Genomic DNA, 23921 nt, shown 5'->3' with positions numbered 1-23921 from the left:
AGCCCAATCACCACCTAGTTCAGCATTATGATTTTCCCTACGAATTCGTGCCCATAGTGCTTGTGGAACAACATTCCCAAACAACATATCGATATCAGCCAAATTCATAATACAAGCGTCGACTGTCTGGGACAGTTCCTTATAATACCCAGCTGGGTTTTTACGCGGGTCCGGAAGAGTTTATTTAAGCGCCAATACTTCCGACCTTTTTCAAGGCTCGTGGACCCATATACGTTGGAAATGAGCAGGGACAGGAGGCGGACCAACCACTGCGTCCCTCCATACGGGAGGTACTTCACGCATCGGATAATTCTTAATGCCTTTGGTTTTGGTAGGATCAGTCTCGGAAAGGGACAAGGACAGAAACATTGTTCGAAACGCAATACCTTTCTTTACCGCGTCTTCAGCTTGATGACCTACAATAAAACCTTTGTCAAAGTCGGCTTGTAGCTTCAATGGTTCAGAAGGAACTACATCTAATTCCAGATCTTCCCAACCTTTAATGAGAGTCTGACACATGACGTTAAAAACATACCTCTGTGTGGGCTCCACCCATTGGTGGAAGGAACTTATAATGTCTTCTGTAGTATATTCTAATCCCTTTTCAATCCATTGGCGAGCGAGGGAACGCAAAACTATTTTCTCATCCGTAAGGGGAAGTTGACAACAAGATTGTCGTCTAGAAAAAGCTGGAGACAGATTCAAAGAACCAAGAAGAGGAGAAAAGTAATTTTCAACAGCATCAACCAATCTCCTGCGCGACATAGGGGAATCCCTTGCGAGAATGGGAGACAATGCAGACGCAGAAGGTAAAGGAGACTGAAATGAGGCTGACTGAGGGACAGGAGTGAGCACTTGTAAAGGTGGGGGCTGATTTGTAGGAGCAGAAGCAGGCAGGGAAGCATTAACGGGCTGAACCTGTTGCTGAATAACCGGTAATTGAGAAACGACTGGTTGAGCCATAGGAAGGGACAACAAAGGTGCAGTAGGATTTTGGGCATAAGACGGAGGCGAGTTCAACAAACAAGACATTAAAGAATCTTCCTCTAATTCCTTATGTTTATCTGAGGAGGAAGTAGGCAACACTGGATAACATCTATCTATTGCCATGCGATGTTGTCTTTCTGATATTTCATTCGCACCATCCGCTTCATTATTTTTAAACTGCTGAGCAGCCTCTATAATTGACATATCGCGAGCTTTCTTATCCTTTTTCGCTTGCTTAATTTCTTTCTGTTTGGCTTCCTTACGCCAAAGGCGAAAAGAGTCAAACATTGCCGGCCGGGCTTTTCGTCTGAACAGGATCGTTTCCAAATTATGTAATATAGCGAAGTCAAAGCTACCATTTTGGGGCCATTTCAAAACTCCACTATTTTTCGTATATCGGACCCATGTCTCATTAAATGTAATGGGACCAATACCATGCTTAGAATAGAGCTCATAAGTGGGAGTTCCAACCTGAGGAATCGGACATGAATCATCCAACTGGGAATCCCTCGTACAACCTAAACAACAAATTCTTTTGAATTTACTTAACCCAGGCATCGTTAATTCTCTAGGCTATTACAAACAACAAGGGGTATAGATAAAAAAAGCACAAACGCACTTACCCCTTGGCTTCAGTTATTGCAATGACTGAATCAAAAAACCAAAAACAAAACAAAACAAAGGGTTGTGGGAGCGACCCACCAAATACTTAACTAAGGATCGTCCTATACCAGCGAAGGTCCGTCTATCGTCTCGCTTTACCAAACACCATCAGAAGGGTCCAAGGCAGGGCGACAGTCAGGGCAGCAGTCTTCAGTAGCCGTCGGAAAGGAGTAGCCGCGCTGTCAAAGACCTTCGGTCCACTTACGACATACAGGGGTCGATCACGTGGTGCGCGTCCTCCAGAATTTTCTTGCGGGGCTCCTCACGACCCTCGGGCTTAACCGCTACCTCTGAAGTCGCCCCACGATGGGCGCCAGTTGGAGAACCGCAGCCTTAGGGCCCGGTGGCGCAGGGTATGCCTAAGATCCCCTGGATTCACCTGCCTTGTCAAATACAGAGACACGGACTCTTCGTCTGGCGTAGAAAATGTTATTTATTAGCTGCAGCTAGCACAGTGGTCTTAGAAGTCGTCAGTACAACGAGGTTCAAAAGAGACTGCCACTTAACTCCTTGGCACACAGCTTTATATATGATACAATACAATGCAAAATGCAATCACATGAGAGCAGGAGACATAAATAAATGTTGTGAACAATGCTTTAAGCCCAAAGTAACTCAAGTTTCCAGGTTGCATTTGTTGCTCGACCCCTTAAGTAAAACATCGAGTGAATCCACACAATTTGGTTTACAAGCAGAGAAAACACAGCTGTATGTATTAGAAGAATAGTCGTGAAACAGGAGAATACATGAGATGTGTAGCAAAGGACAGCAGATAAGATAACCAGGAGGAAAGAATGGTGTGAGCCAACAAATAGTCCGGACGGGGATTAATCAGCTCAGACAGGAATTAGTGTACTCGGCCAGACCCTGACACTCATTAGTAAACACAAGCGAAGTAGACACCTGATGCGTGAAATGCAGAAACGACAAAAACATCGCGTTCGCCGGGCTGCCTGAGTGAGGGCAACACAAGATGGCGGAGATTACAAAATGGAGGCTGAGCACGAACGAATTCGTAATCTTACAGAACCTCAGCCCCTCCTTTTGCCAATACTCAGGCAATAACAAACCAACTCATGCTAATCTGAGTCGGAATCAGCATTGATGTTCATAAAGTCTTCGAGCTGTTGCTGCACCATCATCCTAATATTCTCCGTCCTCTGTGCTGCAGGACGTGGGACGCATAAGGTAGCCAGCAGGCCACACACTGCGGAACCACACCGGACACACAGACAACAAGAGAATATGATGGCCAAAATTGCTCCCAGGAATGTCAAAATCTTCCATCCCCATGTTGACAATATCCTCCAAAACCATCCCATAAAAGACCAATCTCCTTCGTCCTGATGAATCGACTCGGAGATGGTATGCAATTTAGAAATGGCTTGATATACTGCTGGAGCGTCGTCTGGAATATAAATGCAGCAACTAGATCCGATCAATTTACAGACACCTCCTCGGTCTGCTAGGATCACATCTAATGCAATTCGATTCTGCAATGTCATAAGACGATCAGCCTGAAGCTCTGCTGTGATGTTACCTATTGCACCTGCGGTAACATTGATAGTGGTCTCGACCACACGAACCAATTGCCTGATGTGTCTACTGTTAATCATCGGACCCCAAAAGGGGAGGAATCCCTTTAGGAAATCCCCTCCTTCTTGAGCTGCTGTGTCTTTGGTGTCAAATATGCCTCTGCTATATCTGCTTCTGTGATGGTCTGACGGAGCCGAATATGAAGGGGGAAGAAGGAAAGCTACATAACAGGTTCCGGAAAAGTTGGAAGGAAGCCAAGTGTAAGCTCTGTCTTTACAGACAAAATATGTTCCTTGAGATGGAACCAATGGAGGGAAATCAGAGGATGAGAAAATGTAAGGGTATAAACAACTCTGCTTATTGTCAGCTTTCTTACTATTTACTTGGAGACAAAGATTACCTTGATGGGGTACAGTCCAAATAGGAGAGGACTCACCCCTTTTAGTTTTGTCTCCAAGACTCGAAACGCAGTGGGTGACATTCCATCCATCATAAGCTCTCTTCTCATCTAACGGAATTTTTCCCTTTTCTACGATCTTGGCCATTACCACTATACCTTTTATTAAAGAGCTGTGACTGAAATCCAATCCAGTCCCAGAAGTTTTTTACAGGATTTCTAAGCTTATTGTGGTATGCGGCCGAAAACATAGTCAGATAGGCCCAAGCTGAACCTTCAGTGGAGAAGCGCGGCTCAATGGTTAGAGCGGCAGACCCTGATGCAGAGGTCTGGCCCGGGACCACGGTTCAACTCCCTCCTTGGCGGCTCTTGGACTCAATTTCCTTGGACCTGATAATTCTCGCCTCGGTGCCTAGTCTAATCATAGGTCAAACTCTGTGACTCTGGGCAATAGCTTACTTAATCTCCACAACGGCCCCAGCAGCGCTTGGATGCCTGGCTTCACCTTGGGGGTGCCCAGGAGTGGACATTTCACAGGAAAGCCAGGATGGGTTCCACAGCGGTATGAATACAGCGCTACGAGACCTCTGGGTAGAAGTGCGCTATATAAATACAAACACATTTACATTCATATGAGAAAGGGAGGACCAAATAAGGCATTACCTTCTGCGTATTTTGTGTCATAAGACCGCACACCCAACAGTCAGTCATATTGATGGCCAACTGGTGTTGGTGTAACAACTGAATGAACGTATTATTCATGTATTCAACTCTCCTTATCTGTTCATGAGGGGGTAAAACATGCATTTTACGTGAGAAGACAGAAAGATGAGAGGGCAAAGAAGTTGTAGAGTTAACAGTATTTTCCGGCTGCAAAATATGGACAACCCAACCTATGCAAGCTAATAAAATACACAAAAACATAAAAATACACAAAGTTATGCCAAATCGACTACGCAATGATTTGCAATATTTCAATCTCATCTCTTGCTTCCTATTTTCCCTACCTATGGTTGTTGTACCATCCATCTTTATTCTAAAAGACATGGTCGCTCACGGAAATCTTCTTCAATCACTCAGCTATGTACTTCTGTAAATCCTGAGGCACTAGCCACTCACTAAAAAGAACAAAAACCAGGTTACAGTCTGAGTCTCCTACCGTGACCCTGCGACGGAGACGGATGGCACTTCTAATACTAAATATCGCACAAAAAAAGGGCAAGAGGTCTGTTCATGTAAAAAAAAGTCTTTGAGTATCAAAAAGAGAAAAAGTGTTCAAAATGTTCAGCTTTTCTGGTCAGCTCTCGACCTTAGGTTATAGCAAGTTTTGCTCGGCACTGTCTGGTCCTTAAATAATGTTTTTGGATCTGTAGTGTCTATTCGAAGGTGCGCAGGCACTGCAGCTTGAAGAATGTCGTCATCTGCTTTTTCGGATTGAGTTCCATAAATTTGAGCATCACTGAAGGGCACAAAACAAGGGACTGTATCAGTATCTAATTCTCTTATACCACTGCGAATCCACTGGTCAAAGGGTAATGGTAATGGCACTTTTTTACAGTGCACACCATGCACCCAGTTTCGCTTGCCTACCACTTTCACGGGTAACGAGCAAAACTTGCGTAGGCGTAGACCAACGAGGCTCCAAGTTCTTGGTCCGCTGGAAGTTCTTAATACAGACCCAGTCACCGGGTAGAATGGTGTGACCTGGGTCCGTGGAGGCCTCTGGCAAAACACTTTGTACCTGTTGACGAATAATACTCAATTTAGTAGTCAAATCATGCAAATATTCAATTAGCAAAGGATATGGTATATCAGAGTACTTCTTGGGGCGAGGGACACCCCAAACATTTGCTGGGCGTCCAAATACCTCTTCATACAGGCTAAGTCCCATACGAGAGTGTACAGTAGTTCTAGTTGACAAAAGAGCTAGAGGCAAGGCATCTGGCCAAGCAAGACCTGTACTGGCTTGAATCTTTGCCAGTTTCAGTTTGAGTGTACCATTATAGCACTCAACCAAACCTGCTGACTGTGGGTGGTTTGCCGCATGAAATTTCTGTCTGATCCCAAGACCAGAACACACTTTCTTCATAATTTGACCCACAATTTCACTACCATTGTCACTCCAGACAATTTGCGGCAAACCAAATCTAGGGAAGAACTCTTTAAGTAACACCTTAGCAGTTGACAGAGCGGTGTTATCTTTCAAGGGGTAGGCCTCTATCCATCAGGAAAAGGCACACACCACTACTAGAACATACTTAAGGTTATTGCATCGATCCATATGAATGTAGTCGATCTGCAAAACTTCAAAAGGATATGACGGGGGAGAAAAATGACCTGCCGGAGTTGGGGTACCCTTTCCTGGGTTATGCATTAGACAAACAATACAATGCTTAACCACATTCTCTGCACATTTTGGAATTCCCTCATTCTGCCATACTGGGGCCAAGAGCTTACAAATGCCCTTCCCACTGATGCGAGCTGGACCATGAGCCATAGTTACAACCGGCAATACATAAGCGTCCGGTAGTAACCATCGCTGATGTTCTGACAATTCCGTCCAACAACCCGTCGAGTCTAACATTCCTGTACTTTCTTTCCATGTTCTTAATTCTGTCTCAGTGGCTTCTCCCTGAATCGTTTTCACACTCTCAATCGTGTCTTCACACATTCCAATTTCCCTAACCCAATTTGCAGGACCTGCTACATACATTTGACTAGCTGTATCTCTAGCTGTGGCTCTTGCTACTTCGTCTGCAAACGCATTTCCACGACCCACATCATCTGTAACTTTCTTATGTGCACTGCATTTTATGATCGCTATCTGTGCAGGTAAAGTAAGTGACTCGAGAAGATCAGTCTCCAACTGGCCATGTTGAATCTTTGTGCCGTGAGAGGTAAAGAATCCTCTCTCCCTCCATAACCTACCGAAACTATGTGCAACAGCAAAAGCATTCCTACTGTCTGTGTACACATTCACTCTTTTTCCCTTTGCCAACACACACGCTCTAGTCAAGGCTATCAATTCAGCTGCTTGGGCTGAATTATGTCCGATACGTGCCGTCTCAACAATCGTACATAAGGTGGTAACAGCATAGGCAGAAGTAGTCTCTCCGTTAGGAAGCTTGAAGCAGGAGCCGTCTACCCATAGGATCCCATCCGGGTCCTTGAGCGGAGTGTCCTTCAAGTCAATCCAACCCTTCGTGTCTTCTTCTGTTCGGAGAAAACAATCATGCTTTCCCTGACCATCTTTCTCGTCTGGCAATGGCAACAATGTAGCTGGATTTAACGTATTACATCTTTTGATGTGTATATGACTCGCTAGAAGTGTCAGCTCGTAACCAGGCAAACGAGCACTCGTAAGATGCTGTGTTCTTGTTCTGTTCAACAAGGTATCCACTGCATGTGGAACCATAACAATGAGTGTGTTATCTAACACCAGTCCAGCAGATTGTCTAATGGAAGTCGCTGCAGCTGCTGTGCTCTGAGACAACTAGGCAAAGCTTTAGCTACTGGGTCAAATGTAGCGGAAAAGTAGGCACATGGTCTCTGTTTATCTCCAAATAATTGCGTCAAAACTGAAAATGCGCAACCCTCTCTCTCATGGAAATACAATGTAAAGGATTTGCTGTAGTCTGGTATACCCAACACTGGAGCAGAACACAAAGAAGCACGTAAGTCCACAAAGCTTTTCTGGCATTCATCCGTCCAAGGGAGCGGATGTGGCGTATCTTTCAACGTTAATGCCAACAATGGTTTAGCCAGTAGTGAAAAATTAGGAATCCATTGTCTACAGTAGGAAGTGATACCCAAAAAGGCACGCACTTTTCTCTGTGTGGTGGGTACAGACATCTGTGAAATAGCATGAATAAGTTCTGGGGTCAATCGCCTTCCCTCCTTCGACAAGAGATGACCTAAATAGGTAACCTCTTGTCGGGAATATTGCAACTTAGAGGGAGATAGATACCTTATGATGTAGCGTAGACAAATGATGCAACAACGCAACAGTCACTTCCTTACACACTTCTTCCGTATCAGCAGTCACCAACAAATCATCCACATACTGAACAAGCATAGCACCAGGAGGCAAGGAAAAAGCATCCAGTTGCGACTTAAGAGCCTTGCTATAAATAGAAGGACTTTCACAATAGCCTTGAGGAGCTCTTTTAAATCTAAAGCTCCGTCCACCGAGAGAGAAACCAAAGATATCCCTACTTTCTTCAGCAATAGGAATACTAAAGAAAGCATTTTTGAGGTCGATAACTGAGAACCATACTGCCGAAGCAGGAATCATCGTCAACAAAGCCGTAATGTCTGGAACAACAGGAAACTCTGGCACAATTTTATTGACCTCTCTAAGTTCAATAACAAATCGATAGACAGGAGGCTGTGAAGGATCTGTTCTTTTAAGGATTGGAAGAATTGGACTGTTACAGATATTGCCTCTCGTCTCTTCCACCACACCTTTCTGAATGAAATCATCAACAATAGCCAAAAGCGCTCTCTCTCCATCACTGGAGATACGGTATTGGGGAATGCGTGGCATCTTCACATTTTCCTTAATTTTGACAACATACGGTGGGATCGCAAGACAACCCACGTCATTCGGGCCTGTAGCCCAAAGACTTTCAGGAAGGGAAAGTAACTCAGATGGGAATTCGTCTCGAGACAGATACACAGAAGACGTCATTTTCTTTCCTAATGTGAGATGCACACCCGATGGGGAACAGTACAATGTTGCATATAATCTTTTCAACAAATCCAAACCTAGCAGGTTCTCGCCGCACCCAGTTGTCAGAATAAGTGGAGCATTCAAATCATAGGGACCAATCGAAAAAGGCAAGGGACAAGAAACCGGATTACAAACTGGGGTGCTAGAAAATCCTACAGAAGTATTTATTAAGCCAGACAAAGGTGCCCCAGGGAGTTTAGTATGCATGATAGAACTTCTAATTGCACCAGTATCCAAAAGAACTGGTTCCAAAACACCCATAGTATTGATCGTGACATATGGCCCATTTTGATCTACTGGAATCGACACAACTCCCTTACTTTGTCCATGGCTGTCCTATTCGATCTTAAAATCATCAACCCTGTCTTTACAATAATCGTCATTATAATACTGCGCGGACTGAACTCTCTGTTGATCAAAATAATTTGTAGTAGATGGAACAGTAGAACGCTGTTCCTGAGAGGGCACGCCTCGACCTCTACCTCTAGATCCTGACTGAAAATTCCCACGTCCCTGTGGAGCAGACATCCCATTATTACGCTGTAATAAAACCGGACAATTATTCTTGAAGTGTCCCTCTTCTCTACAATACGCACATTGATTAATACCCAACAGAAGACGTGGCGTAAAGTACTCAGGTTTCTGAAACACTTTCTGAAACTGCGGGGGTTGAGAAAACTGAGGCTGTGCAGAACGCGGAGGATAGGCTTGCTGCAACAGGACCTTTGTTTTTAAATCTTTATTTTTCTTTTCTTGTTTATCCTTCTCCTCCTTATCTCTATTCTCATAATACTGTGCAGTAGCCAGTATCTTAGCAGGGGAAGAGACAGCCAATGCACTCTCAGAACTTTTCAATTTATTCGATAATTCAGGAAGCAAGTTGTATACAAACTTGTCCACAAACAACCGTTGGCCACCCTCTGTACTCAAATCCTGACCACGATGATCAATAAACGTCTCTTCGAAACGGGTGAAGAAATCCGAAACACTTTTGTAGTTTTTTTGCTTGCACGCGGCCAACTGATCCCAGTTAACTCGCACTGCAGGCATCATAGTTTTCATCAATTCAATTATTCTGCCTGGGCATCAGCGGCTCTAATGGCAGCCCAATCACCACCTAGTTCAGCATTATGATTTTCCCTACGAATTCGTGCCCATAGTGCTTGTGGAACAACATTCCCAAACAACATATCGATATCAGCCAAATTCATAATACAAGCGTCGACTGTCTGGGACAGTTCCTTATAATACCCAGCTGGGTTTTTACGCGGGTCCGGAAGAGTTTATTTAAGCGCCAATACTTCCGACCTTTTTCAAGGCTCGTGGACCCATATACGTTGGAAATGAGCAGGGACAGGAGGCGGACCAACCACTGCGTCCCTCCATACGGGAGGTACTTCACGCATCGGATAATTCTTAATGCCTTTGGTTTTGGTAGGATCAGTCTCGGAAAGGGACAAGGACAGAAACATTGTTCGAAACGCAATACCTTTCTTTACCGCGTCTTCAGCTTGATGACCTACAATAAAACCTTTGTCAAAGTCGGCTTGTAGCTTCAATGGTTCAGAAGGAACTACATCTAATTCCAGATCTTCCCAACCTTTAATGAGAGTCTGACACATGACGTTAAAAACATACCTCTGTGTGGGCTCCACCCATTGGTGGAAGGAACTTATAATGTCTTCTGTAGTATATTCTAATCCCTTTTCAATCCATTGGCGAGCGAGGGAACGCAAAACTATTTTCTCATCCGTAAGGGGAAGTTGACAACAAGATTGTCGTCTAGAAAAAGCTGGAGACAGATTCAAAGAACCAAGAAGAGGAGAAAAGTAATTTTCAACAGCATCAACCAATCTCCTGCGCGACATAGGGGAATCCCTTGCGAGAATGGGAGACAATGCAGACGCAGAAGGTAAAGGAGACTGAAATGAGGCTGACTGAGGGACAGGAGTGAGCACTTGTAAAGGTGGGGGCTGATTTGTAGGAGCAGAAGCAGGCAGGGAAGCATTAACGGGCTGAACCTGTTGCTGAATAACCGGTAATTGAGAAACGACTGGTTGAGCCATAGGAAGGGACAACAAAGGTGCAGTAGGATTTTGGGCATAAGACGGAGGCGAGTTCAACAAACAAGACATTAAAGAATCTTCCTCTAATTCCTTATGTTTATCTGAGGAGGAAGTAGGCAACACTGGATAACATCTATCTATTGCCATGCGATGTTGTCTTTCTGATATTTCATTCGCACCATCCGCTTCATTATTTTTAAACTGCTGAGCAGCCTCTATAATTGACATATCGCGAGCTTTCTTATCCTTTTTCGCTTGCTTAATTTCTTTCTGTTTGGCTTCCTTACGCCAAAGGCGAAAAGAGTCAAACATTGCCGGCCGGGCTTTTCGTCTGAACAGGATCGTTTCCAAATTATCTAATATAGCGAAGTCAAAGCTACCATTTTGGGGCCATTTCAAAACTCCACTATTTTTCGTATATCGGACCCATGTCTCATTAAATGTAATGGGACCAATACCATGCTTAGAATAGAGCTCATAAGTGGGAGTTCCAACCTGAGGAATCGGACATGAATCATCCAACTGGGAATCCCTCGTACAATCTAAACAACAAATTCTTTTGAATTTACTTAACCCAGGCATCGTTAATTCTCTAGGCTAATACAAACAACAAGGGGTATAGATAAAAAAAAAGCACAAACGCACTTACCCCTTGGCTTCAGTTATTGCAATGACTGAACCAAAAAACCAAAAACAAAACAAAGGGTTGTGGGAGCGACCCACCAAATACTTAACTAAGGATCGTCCTATACCAGGGAAGGTCCGTCTATCGTCTCGCTTTACCAAACACCATCAGAAGGGTCCAAGGCAGGGCGACAGTCAGGGCAGCAGTCTTCAGTAGCCGTCGGAAAGGAGTAGCCGCGCTGTCAAAGACTTTCGGTCCACTTACGACATACAGGGGTCGATCACGTGGTGCGCGTCCTCCAGAATTTTCTTGCGGGGCTCCTCACGACCCTCGGGCTTAACCGCTACCTCTGAAGTCGCCCCACGATGGGCGCCAGTTGGAGAACCGCAGCCTTAGGGCCCGGTGGCGCAGGGTATGCCTAAGATCCCCTGGATTCACCTGCCTTGTCAAATACAGAGACACGGACTCTTCGTCTGGCGTAGAAAATGTTATTTATTAGCTGCAGCTAGCACAGTGGTCTTAGAAGTCATCAGTACAACGAGGTTCAAAAGAGACTGCCACTTAACTCCGTGGCACACAGCTTTATATATGATACAATACAATGCAAAATGCAATCACATGAGAGCAGGAGACATAAATAAATGTTGTGAACAATGCTTTAAGCCCAAAGTAACTCAAGTTTCCAGGTTGCATTTGTTGCTCGACCCCTTAAGTAAAACATCGAGTGAATCCACACAATTTGGTTTACAAGCAGAGAAAACACAGCTGTATGTATTAGAAGAATAGTCGTGAAACAGGAGAATACATGAGATGTGTAGCAAAGGACAGCAGATAAGATAACCAGGAGGAAAGAATGGTGTGAGCCAACAAATAGTCCAGACGGGGATTAATCAGCTCAGACAGGAATTAGTGTACTCGGCCAGACCCTGACACTCATTAGTAAACACAAGCGAAGTAGACACCTGATGCGTGAAATGCAGAAACGACAAAAACATCGCGTTCGCCGGGCTGCCTGAGTGAGGGCAACACAAGATGGCGGAGATTACAAAATGGAGGCTGAGCACGAACGAATTCGTAATCTTACAGAACCTCAGCCCCTCCTTTTGCCAATACTCAGGCAATAACAAACCAACTCATGCTAATCTGAGTCGGAATCAGCATTGATGTTCATAAAGTCTTCGAGCTGTTGCTGCACCATCATCCTAATATTCTCCGTCCTCTGTGCTGCAGGACGTGGGACGCATAAGGTAGCCAGCAGGCCACACACTGCGGAACCACACCGGACACACAGACAACAAGAGAATATGATGGCCAAAATTGCTCCCAGGAATGTCAAAATCTTCCATCCCCATGTTGACAATATCCTCCAAAACCATCCCATAAAAGACCAATCTCCTTCGTCCTGATGAATCGACTCGGAGATGGTATGCAATTTAGAAATGGCTTGATATACTGCTGGAGCGTCGTCTGGAATATAAATGCAGCAACTAGATCCGATCAATTTACAGACACCTCCTCGGTCTGCTAGGATCACATCTAATGCAATTCGATTCTGCAATGTCATAAGACGATCAGCCTGAAGCTCTGCTGTGATGTTACCTATTGCACCTGCGGTAACATTGATAGTGGTCTCGACCACACGAACCAATTGCCTGATGTGTCTACTGTTAATCATCGGACCCCAAAAGGGGAGGAATCCCTTTAGGAAATCCCCTCCTTCTTGAGCTGCTGTGTCTTTGGTGTCAAATATGCCTCTGCTATATCTGCTTCTGTGATGGTCTGACGGAGCCGAATATGAAGGGGGAAGAAGGAAAGCTACATAACAGGTTCCGGAAAAGTTGGAAGGAAGCCAAGTGTAAGCTCTGTCTTTACAGACAAAATATGTTCCTTGAGATGGAACCAATGGAGGGAAATCAGAGGATGAGAAAATGTAAGGGTATAAACAACTCTGCTTATTGTCAGCTTTCTTACTATTTACTTGGAGACAAAGATTACCTTGATGGGGTACAGTCCAAATAGGAGAGGACTCACCCCTTTTAGTTTTGTCTCCAAGACTCGAAACGCAGTGGGTGACATTCCATCCATCATAAGCTCTCTTCTCATCTAACGGAATTTTTCCCTTTTCTACGATCTTGGCCATTACCACTATACCTTTTATTAAAGAGCTGTGACTGAAATCCAATCCAGTCCCAGAAGTTTTTTACAGGATTTCTAAGCTTATTGTGGTATGCGGCCGAAAACATAGTCAGATAGGCCCAAGCTGAACCTTCAGTGGAGAAGCGCGGCTCAATGGTTAGAGCGGCAGACCCTGATGCAGAGGTCTGGCCCGGGACCACGGTTCAACTCCCTCCTTGGCGGCTCTTGGACTCAATTTCCCTGGACCTGATAATTCTCGCCTCGGTGCCTAGTCTAATCATGGGTCAAACTCTGTGACTCTGGGCAATAGCTTGCTTAATCTCCACAACGGCCCCAGCAGCGCTTGGATGCCTGGCTTCACCTTGGGGGTGCCCAGGAGTGGACATGTCACAGGAAAGCCAGGATGGGTTCCACAGCGGTATGAATACAGCGCTACGAGACCTCTGGGTAGAAGTGCGCTATATAAATACAAACACATTTACATTTACATTCATATGAGAAAGGGAGGACCAAATAAGGCATTCCCTTCTGCGTATTTTGTGTCATAAGACCGCACACCCAACAGTCAGTCATATTGATGGCCAACTGGTGTTGGTGTAACAACTGAATGAACGTATTATTCATGTATTCAACTCTCCTTATCTGTTCATGAGGGGGTAAAACATGCATTTTACGTGAGAAGACAGAAAGATGAGAGGGCAAAGAAGTTGTAGAGTTAACAGTATTTTCCGGCTGCAAAATATGGACAACCCAACCTATGCAAGCTAATAAAATACACAAAAACATAAAAATACACAAAGTTATGCCAAATCGACTACGCAATGATTTGCAATATTTCAATCTCATCTCTTGCTTCCTATTTTCCCTACCTATGGTTGTTGTACCATCCATCTTTATTCTAAAAGACATGGTCGCTCACGGAAATCTTCTTCAATCACTCAGCAATGTACTTCTGTAAATCCTGAGGCACTAGCCACTCACTAAAAAGAACAAAAACCAGGTTACAGTCTGAGTCTCCTACCGTGACCCTGCGACGGAGACGGATGGCACTTCTAATACTAAATATCGCACAAAAAAAGGGCAAGAGGTCTGTTCATGTAAAAAAAAGTCTTTGAGTATCAAAAAGAGAAAAAGTGTTCAAAATGTTCAGCTTTTCTGGTCAGCTCTCGACCTTAGGTTATAGCAAGTTTTGCTCGGCACTGTCTGGTCCTTAAATAATGTTTTTGGATCTGTAGTGTCTATTCGAAGGTGCGCAGGCACTGCAGCTTGAAGAATGTCGTCATCTGCTTTTTCGGATTGAGTTCCATAAATTTGAGCATCACTGAAGGGCACAAAACAAGGGACTGTATCAGTATCTAATTCTCTTATACCACTGCGAATCCACTGGTCAAAGGGTAATGGTAATGGCACTTTTTTACAGTGCACACCATGCACCCAGTTTCGCTTGCCTACCACTTTCACGGGTAACGAGCAAAACTTGCGTAGGCGTAGACCAACGAGGCTCCAAGTTCTTGGTCCGCTGGAAGTTCTTAATACAGACCCAGTCACCAGGTAGAATGGTGTGACCTGGGTCCGTGGAGGCCTCTGGCAAAACACTTTGTACCTGTTGACGAATAATACTCAATTTAGTAGTCAAATCATGCAAATATTCAATTAGCAAAGGATATGGTATATCAGAGTACTTCTTGGGGCGAGGGACACCCCAAACATTTGCTGGGCGTCCAAATACCACTTCATACAGGCTAAGTCCCATACGAGAGTGTACAGTAGTTCTAGTTGACAAAAGAGCTAGAGGCAAGGCATCTGGCCAAGCAAGACCTGTACTGGCTTGAATCTTGGCCAGTTTCAGTTTGAGTGTACCATTATAGCACTCAACCAAACCTGCTGACTGTGGGTGGTTTGCCGCATGAAATTTCTGTCTGATCCCAAGACCAGAACACACTTTCTTCATAATTTGACCCACAATTTCACTACCATTGTCACTCCAGACAATTTGCGGCAAACCAAATCTAGGGAAGAACTCTTTAAGTAACACCTTAGCAGTTGACAGAGCGGTGTTATCTTTCAAGGGGTAGGCCTCTATCCATCAGGAAAAGGCACACACCACTACTAGAACATACTTAAGGTTATTGCATCGATCCATATGAATGTAGTCGATCTGCAAAACTTCAAAAGGATATGACGGGGGAGAAAAATGACCTGCCGGAGTTGGGGTACCCTTTCCTGGGTTATGCATTAGACAAACAATACAATGCTTAACCACATTCTCTGCACATTTTGGAATTCCCTCATTCTGCCATACTGGGGCCAAGAGCTTACAAATGCCCTTCCCACTGATGTGAGCTGGACCATGAGCCATAGTTACAACCGGCAATACATAAGCGTCCGGTAGTAACCATCGCTGATGTTCTGACAATTCCGTCCAACAACCCGTCGAGTCTAACATTCCTGTACTTTCTTTCCATGTTCTTAATTCTGTCTCAGTGGCTTCTCCCTGAATCGTTTTCACACTCTCAATCGTGTCTTCACACATTCCAATTTCCCTAACCCAATTTGCAGGACCTGCTACATACATTTGACTAGCTGTATCTCTAGCTGTGGCTCTTGCTACTTCGTCTGCAAACGCATTTCCACGACCCACATCATCTGTAACTTTCTTATGTGCACTGCATTTTATGATCGCTATCTGTGCAGGTAAAGTAAGTGACTCGAGAAGATCAGTCTCCAACTGGCCATGTTGAATCTTTGTGCCGTGAGAGGTAAAGAATCCTCTATCCCTCCATAACCTACAGAAACTATGTGCAACACCAAAAGCATTCCTACTGTCTGTGTACACATTCACTCTTTTTCCCTTTGCCAACACACACGCTCTAGTCAAGGCTATCAATTCAGCTGCTTGGGCTGAATTATGTCCGATACGTGCCGTCTCAACAATCGTACATAAGGTGGTAACAGCATAGGCAGAAGTAGTCTCTCCGTTAGGAAGCTTGAAGCAGGAGCCGTCTACCCATAGGATCCCATCCGGGTCCTTGAGCGGAGTGTCCTTCAAGTCAATCCAACCCTTTGTGTCTTCTTCTGTTCGGAGAAAACAATCATTCTTTCCCTGACCATCTTTCTCGTCTGGCAATGGCAACAATGTAGCTGGATTTAACGTATTACATCTTTTGATGTGTATATGACTCGCTAGAAGTGTCAGCTCGTAACCAGGCAAACGAGCACTCGTAAGATGCTGTGTTCTTGTTCTGTTCAACAAGGTATCCACTGCATGTGGAACCATAACAATGAGTGTGTTATCTAACACCAGTCCAGCAGATTGTCTAATGGAAGTCGCTGCAGCTGCTGTGCTCTGAGACAACTAGGCAAAGCTTTAGCTACTGGGTCTAATGTAGCGGAAAAGTAGGCACATGGTCTCTGTTTACCTCCAAATAATTGCGTCAAAACTGAAAATGCGCAACCCTCTTTCTCATGGAAATACAATGTAAAGGATTTGCTGTAGTCTGGTATACCCAACACTGGAGCAGAACACAAAGAAGCACGTAAGTCCACAAAGCTTTTCTGACATTCATCCGTCCATGGGAGCGGATGTGGCGTATCTTTCAACGTTAATGCCAACAATGGTTTAGCCAGTAGTGAAAAATTAGGAATCCATTGTCTACAGTAGGAAGTGATACCCAAAAAGGCACGCACTTTTCTCTGTGTGGTGGGTACAGACATCTGTGAAATAGCATGAATAAGTTCTGGGGTCAATCGCCTTCCCTCCTTCGACAAGAGATGACCTAAATAGGTAACCTCTTGACGGGAATATTGCAACTTAGAGGGAGATAGATACCTTATGATGTAGCGTAGACAAATGATGCAACAACGCAACAGTCACTTCCTTACACACTTCTTCCGTATCAGCAGCCACCAACAAATCATCCACATACTGAACAAGCATAGCACCAGGAGGCAAGGAAAAAGCATCCAGTTGCGACTTAAGAGCCTTGCTATAAATAGAAGGACTTTCACAATAGCCTTGAGGAGCTCTTTTAAATCTAAAGCTCCGTCCACCGAGAGAGAAACCAAAGATATCCCTACTTTCTTCAGCAATAGGAATACTAAAGAAAGCATTTTTGAGGTCGATAACTGAGAACCATACTGCCGAAGCAGGAATCATCGTCAACAAAGCCGTAATGTCTGGAACAACAGGAAACTCTGGCACAATTTTATTGACCTCTCTAAGTTCAATAACAAATCGATAGACAGGAGGCTGTGAAGGATCTGTTCTTTTAAGGATTGGAAGAATTGGACTGTTACAGATATTGCCTCTCGTCTCTTCCACCACACCTTTCTGAATGAAATCATCAACAATAGCCAAAAGCGCTCTCTCTCCATCACTGGAGATACGGTATTGGGGAATGCGTGGCATCTTCACATTTTCCTTAATTTTGACAACATACGGTGGGATCGCAAGACAACCCACGTCATTCGGGCCTGTAGCCCAAAGACTTTCAGGAAGGGAAAGTAACTCAGATGGGAATTCGTCTCGAGACAGATACACAGAAGACGTCATTTTCTTTCCTAATGTGAGATGCACACCCGATGGGGAACAGTACAATGTTGCATATAATCTTTTCAACAAATCCAAACCTAGCAGGTTCTCGCCGCACCCAGTTGTCAGAATAAGTGGAGCATTCAAATCATAGGGACCAATCGAAAAAGGCAAGGGACAAGAAACCGGATTACAAACTGGGGTGCTAGAAAATCCTACAGAAGTATTTATTAAGCCAGACAAAGGTGCCCCAGGGAGTTTAGTATGCATGATAGAACTTCTAATTGCACCAGTATCCAAAAGAACTGGTTCCAAAACACCCATAGTATTGATCGTGACATATGGCCCATTTTGATCTACTGGAATCGACACAACTCCCTTACTTTGTCCATGGCTGTCCTATTCGATCTTAAAATCATCAACCCTGTCTTTACAATAATCGTCATTATAATACTGCGCGGACTGAACTCTCTGTTGATCAAAATAATTTGTAGTAGATGGAACAGTAGAACGCTGTTCCTGAGAGGGCACGCCTCGACCTCTACCTCTAGATCCTGACTGAAAATTCCCACGTCCCCGTGGAGCAGACATCCCATTATTACGCTGTAATAAAACCGGACAATTATTCTTGAAGTGTCCCTCTTCTCTACAATACGCACATTGATTAATACCCAACAGAAGACGTGGCGTAAAGTACTCAGGTTTCTGAAACACTTTCTGAAACTGCGGGGGTTGAGAAAACTGAGGCTGTGCAGAACGCGGAGGATAGGCTTGCTGCAACAGGACCTTTGTTTTTAAATCTTTATTTTTCTTTTCTTGTTTATCCTTCTCCTCCTTATCTCTATTCTCATAATACTGTGCAGTAGCCAGTATCTTAGCAGGGGAAGAGACAGCCAATGCACTCTCAGAACTTTTCAATTTATTCGATAATTCAGGAAGCAAGTTGTATACAAACTTGTCCACAAACAACCGTTGGCCACCCTCTGTACTCAAATCCTGACCACGATGATCAATAAACGTCTCTTCGAAACGGGTGAAGAAATCCGAAACACTTTTGTCGTTCTTTTGCTTGCACGCGGCCAACTGATCCCAGTTAACTCGCACTGCAGGCATCATAGTTTTCATCAATTCAATTATTCTGCCTGGGCATCAGCGGCTCTAATGGCAGCCCAATCACCACCTAGTTCAGCATTATGATTTTCCCTACGAATTCGTGCCCATAGTGCTTGTGGAACAACATTCCCAAACAACATATCGATATCAGCCAAATTCATAATACAAGCGTCGACTGTCTGGGACAGTTCCTTATAATACCCAGCTGGGTTTTTACGCGGGTCCGGAAGAGTTTATTTAAGCGCCAATACTTCCGACCTTTTTCAAGGCTCGTGGACCCATATACGTTGGAAATGAGCAGGGACAGGAGGCGGACCAACCACTGCGTCCCTCCATTCGGGAGGTACTTCACGCATCGGATAATTCTTAATGCCTTTGGTTTTGGTAGGATCAGTCTCGGAAAGGGACAAGGACAGAAACATTGTTCGAAACGCAATACCTTTCTTTACCGCGTCTTCAGCTTGATGACCTACAATAAAACCTTTGTCAAAGTCGGCTTGTAGCTTCAATGGTTCAGAAGGAACTACATCTAATTCCAGATCTTCCCAACCTTTAATGAGAGTCTGACACATGACGTTAAAAACATACCTCTGTGTGGGCTCCACCCATTGGTGGAAGGAACTTATAATGTCTTCTGTAGTATATTCTAATCCCTTTTCAATCCATTGGCGAGCGAGGGAACGCAAAACTATTTTCTCATCCGTAAGGGGAAGTTGACAACAAGATTGTCGTCTAGAAAAAGCTGGAGACAGATTCAAAGAACCAAGAAGAGGAGAAAAGTAATTTTCAACAACATCAACCAATCTCCTGCGCGACATAGGGGAATCCCTTGCGAGAATGGGAGACAATGCAGACGCAGAAGGTAAAGGAGACTGAAATGAGGCTGACTGAGGGACAGGAGTGAGCACTTGTAAAGGTGGGGGCTGATTTGTAGGAGCAGAAGCAGGCAGGGAAGCATTAACGGGCTGAACCTGTTGCTGAATAACCGGTAATTGAGAAACGACTGGTTGACCCATAGGAAGGGACAACAAAGGTGCAGTAGGATTTTGGGCATAAGACGGAGGCGAGTTCAACAAACAAGACATTAAAGAATCTTCCTCTAATTCCTTATGTTTATCTGAGGAGGAAGTAGGCAACACTGGATAACATCTATCTATTGCCATGCGATGTTGTCTTTCTGATATTTCATTCGCACCATCCGCTTCATTATTTTTAAACTGCTGAGCAGCCTCTATAATTGACATATCGCGAGCTTTCTTATCCTTTTTCGCTTGCTTAATTTCTTTCTGTTTGGCTTCCTTACGCCAAAGGCGAAAAGAGTCAAACATTGCCGGCCGGGCTTTTCGTCTGAACAGGATCGTTTCCAAATTATCTAATATAACGAAGTCAAAGCTACCATTTTGGGGCCATTTCAAAACTCCACTATTTTTCGTATATCGGACCCATGTCTCATTAAATGTAATGGGACCAATACCATGCTTAGAATAGAGCTCATAAGTGGGAGTTCCAACCTGAGGAATCGGACATGAATCATCCAACTGGGAATCCCTCGTACAACCTAAACAACAAATTCTTTTGAATTTACTTAACCCAGGCATCGTTAATTCTCTAGGCTATTACAAACAACAAGGGGTATAGATAAAAAAAAGCACAAACGCACTTACCCCTTGGCTTCAGTTATTGCAATGACTGAATCAAAAAACCAAAAACAAAACAAAACAAAGGGTTGTGGGAGCGACCCACCAAATACTTAACTAAGGATCGTCCTATACCAGCGAAGGTCCGTCTATCGTCTCGCTTTACCAAACACCATCAGAAGGGTCCAAGGCAGGGCGACAGTCAGGGCAGCAGTCTTTAGTAGCCGTCGGAAAGGAGTAGCCGCGCTGTCAAAGACCTTCGGTCCACTTACGACATACAGGGGTCGATCACGTGGTGCGCGTCCTCCAGAATTTTCTTGCGGGGCTCCTCACGAACCTCGGGCTTAACCGCTACCTCTGAAGTCGCCCCACGATGGGCGCCAGTTGGAGAACCGCAGCCTTAGGGCCCGGTGGCGCAGGGTATGCCTAAGATCCCCTGGATTCACCTGCCTTGTCAAATACAGAGACACGGACTCTTCGTCTGGCGTAGAAAATGTTATTTATTAGCTGCAGCTAGCACAGTGGTCTTAGAAGTCGTCAGTACAACGAGGTTCAAAAGAGACTGCCACTTAACTCCGTGGCACACAGCTTTATATATGATACAATACAATGCAAAATGCAATCACATGAGAGCAGGAGACATAAATAAATGTTGTGAACAATGCTTTAAGCCCAAAGTAACTCAAGTTTCCAGGTTGCATTTGTTGCTCGACCCCTTAAGTAAAACATCGAGTGAATCCACACAATTTGGTTTACAAGCAGAGAAAACACAGCTGTATGTATTAGAAGAATAGTCGTGAAACAGGAGAATACATGAGATGTGTAGCAAAGGACAGCAGATAAGATAACCAGGAGGAAAGAATGGTGTGAGCCAACAAATAGTCCGGACGGGGATTAATCAGCTCAGACAGGAATTAGTGTACTCGGCCAGACCCTGACACTCATTAGTAAACACAAGCGAAGTAGACACCTGATGCGTGAAATGCAGAAACGACAAAAACATCGCGTTCGCTGGGCTGCCTGAGTGAGGGCAACACAAGATGGCGGAGATTACAAAATGGAGGCTGAGCACGAACGAATTCGTAATCTTACAGAACCTCAGCCCCTCCTTTTGCCAATACTCAGGCAATAACAAACCAACTCATGCTAATCTGAGTCGGAATCAGCATTGATGTTCATAAAGTCTTCGAGCTGTTGCTGCACCATCATCCTAATATTCTCCGTCCTCTGTGCTGCAGGACGTGGGACGCATAAGGTAGCCAGCAGGCCACACACTGCGGAACCACACCGGACACACAGACAACAAGAGAATATGATGGCCAAAATTGCTCCCAGGAATGTCAAAATCTTCCATCCCCATGTTGACAATATCCTCCAAAACCATCCCATAAAAGACCAATCTCCTTCGTCCTGATGAATCGACTCGGAGATGGTATGCAATTTAGAAATGGCTTGATATACTGCTGGAGCGTCGTCTGGAATATAAATGCAGCAACTAGATCCGATCAATTTACAGACACCTCCTCGGTCTGCTAGGATCACATCTAATGCAATTTGATTCTGCAATGTCATAAGACGATCAGCCTGAAGCTCTGCTGTGATGTTACCTATTGCACCTGCGGTAACATTGATAGTGGTCTCGACCACACGAACCAATTGCCTGATGTGTCTACTGTTAATCATCGGACCCCAAAAGGGGAGAAATCCCTTTAGGAAATCCCCTCCTTCTTGAGCTGCTGTGTCTTTGGTGTCAAATATGCCTCTGCTATATCTGCTTCTGTGATGGTCTGACGGAGCCGAATATGAAGGGGGAAGAAGGAAAGCTACATAACAGGTTCCGGAAAAGTTGGAAGGAAGCCAAGTGTAAGCTCTGTCTTTACAGACAAAATATGTTCCTTGAGATGGAACCAATGGAGGGAAATCAGAGGATGAGAAAATGTAAGGGTATAAACAACTCTGCTTATTGTCAGCTTTCTTACTATTTACTTGGAGACAAAGATTACCTTGATGGGGTACAGTCCAAATAGGAGAGGACTCACCCCTTTTAGTTTTGTCTCCAAGACTCGAAACGCAGTGGGTGACATTCCATCCATCATAAGCTCTCTTCTCATCTAACGGAATTTTTCCCTTTTCTACGATCTTGGCCATTACCACTATACCTTTTATTAAAGAGCTGTGACTGAAATCCAATCCAGTCCCAGAAGTTTTTTACAGGATTTCTAAGCTTATTGTGGTATGCGGCCGAAAACATAGTCAGATAGGCCCAAGCTGAACCTTCAGTGGAGAAGCGCGGCTCAATGGTTAGAGCGGCAGACCCTGATGCAGAGGTCTGGCCCGGGACCAGGGTTCAACTCCCTCCTTGGCGGCTCTTGGACTCAATTTCCCTGGACCTGATAATTCTCGCCTCGGTGCCTAGTCTAATCATGGGTCAAACTCTGTGACTCTGGGCAATAGCTTGCTTAATCTCCACAACGGCCCCAGCAGCGCTTGGATGCCTGGCTTCACCTTTGGGGTGCCCAGGAGTGGACATTTCACAGGAAAGCCAGGATGGGTTCCACAGCGGTATGAATACAGCGCTACGAGACCTCTGGGTAGAAGTGCGCTATATAAATACAAACACATTTACATTTACATTTACATTCATATGAGAAAGGGAGGACCAAATAAGGCATTCCCTTCTGCGTATTTTGTGTCATAAGACCGCACACCCAACAGTCAGTCATATTGATGGCCAACTGGTGTTGGTGTAACAACTGAATGAACGTATTATTCATGTATTCAACTCTCCTTATCTGTTCATGAGGGGGTAAAACATGCATTTTACGTGAGAAGACAGAAAGATGAGAGGGCAAAGAAGTTGTAGAGTTAACAGTATTTTCCGGCTGCAAAATATGGACAACCCAACCTATGCAAGCTAATAAAATACACAAAAACATAAAAATACACAAAGTTATGCCAAATCGACTACGCAATGATTTGCAATATTTCAATCTCATCTCTTGCTTCCTATTTTCCCTACCTATGGTTGTTGTACCATCCATCTTTATTCTAAAAGACATGGTCGCTCACGGAAATCTTCTTCAATCACTCAGCTATGTACTTCTGTAAATCCTGAGACACTAGCCACTCACTAAAAAGAACAAAAACCAGGTTACAGTCTGAGTATCCTACCGTGACCCTGCGACGGAGACGGATGGCACTTCTAATACTAAATATCGCACAAAAAAAGGGCAAGAGGTCTGTTCATGTAAAAAAAAGTCTTTGAGTATCAAAAAGAGAAAAAGTGTTCAAAATGTTCAGCTTTTCTGGTCAGCTCTCGACCTTAGGTTATAGCAAGTTTTGCTCGGCACTGTCTGGTCCTTAAATAATGTTTTTGGATCTGTAGTGTCTATTCGAAGGTGCGCAGGCACTGCAGCTTGAAGAATGTCGTCATCTGCTTTTTCGGATTGAGTTCCATAAATTTGAGCATCACTGAAGGGCACAAAACAAGGGACTGTA

The sequence above is a fragment of the Lissotriton helveticus genome, chromosome 1_1 (genome assembly GCF_964261635.1).
Source record: "Lissotriton helveticus chromosome 1_1, aLisHel1.1, whole genome shotgun sequence".
Taxonomy (NCBI): domain Eukaryota; kingdom Metazoa; phylum Chordata; class Amphibia; order Caudata; family Salamandridae; genus Lissotriton; species Lissotriton helveticus.
Note: the sequence above shows the minus strand (reverse complement) of the source record.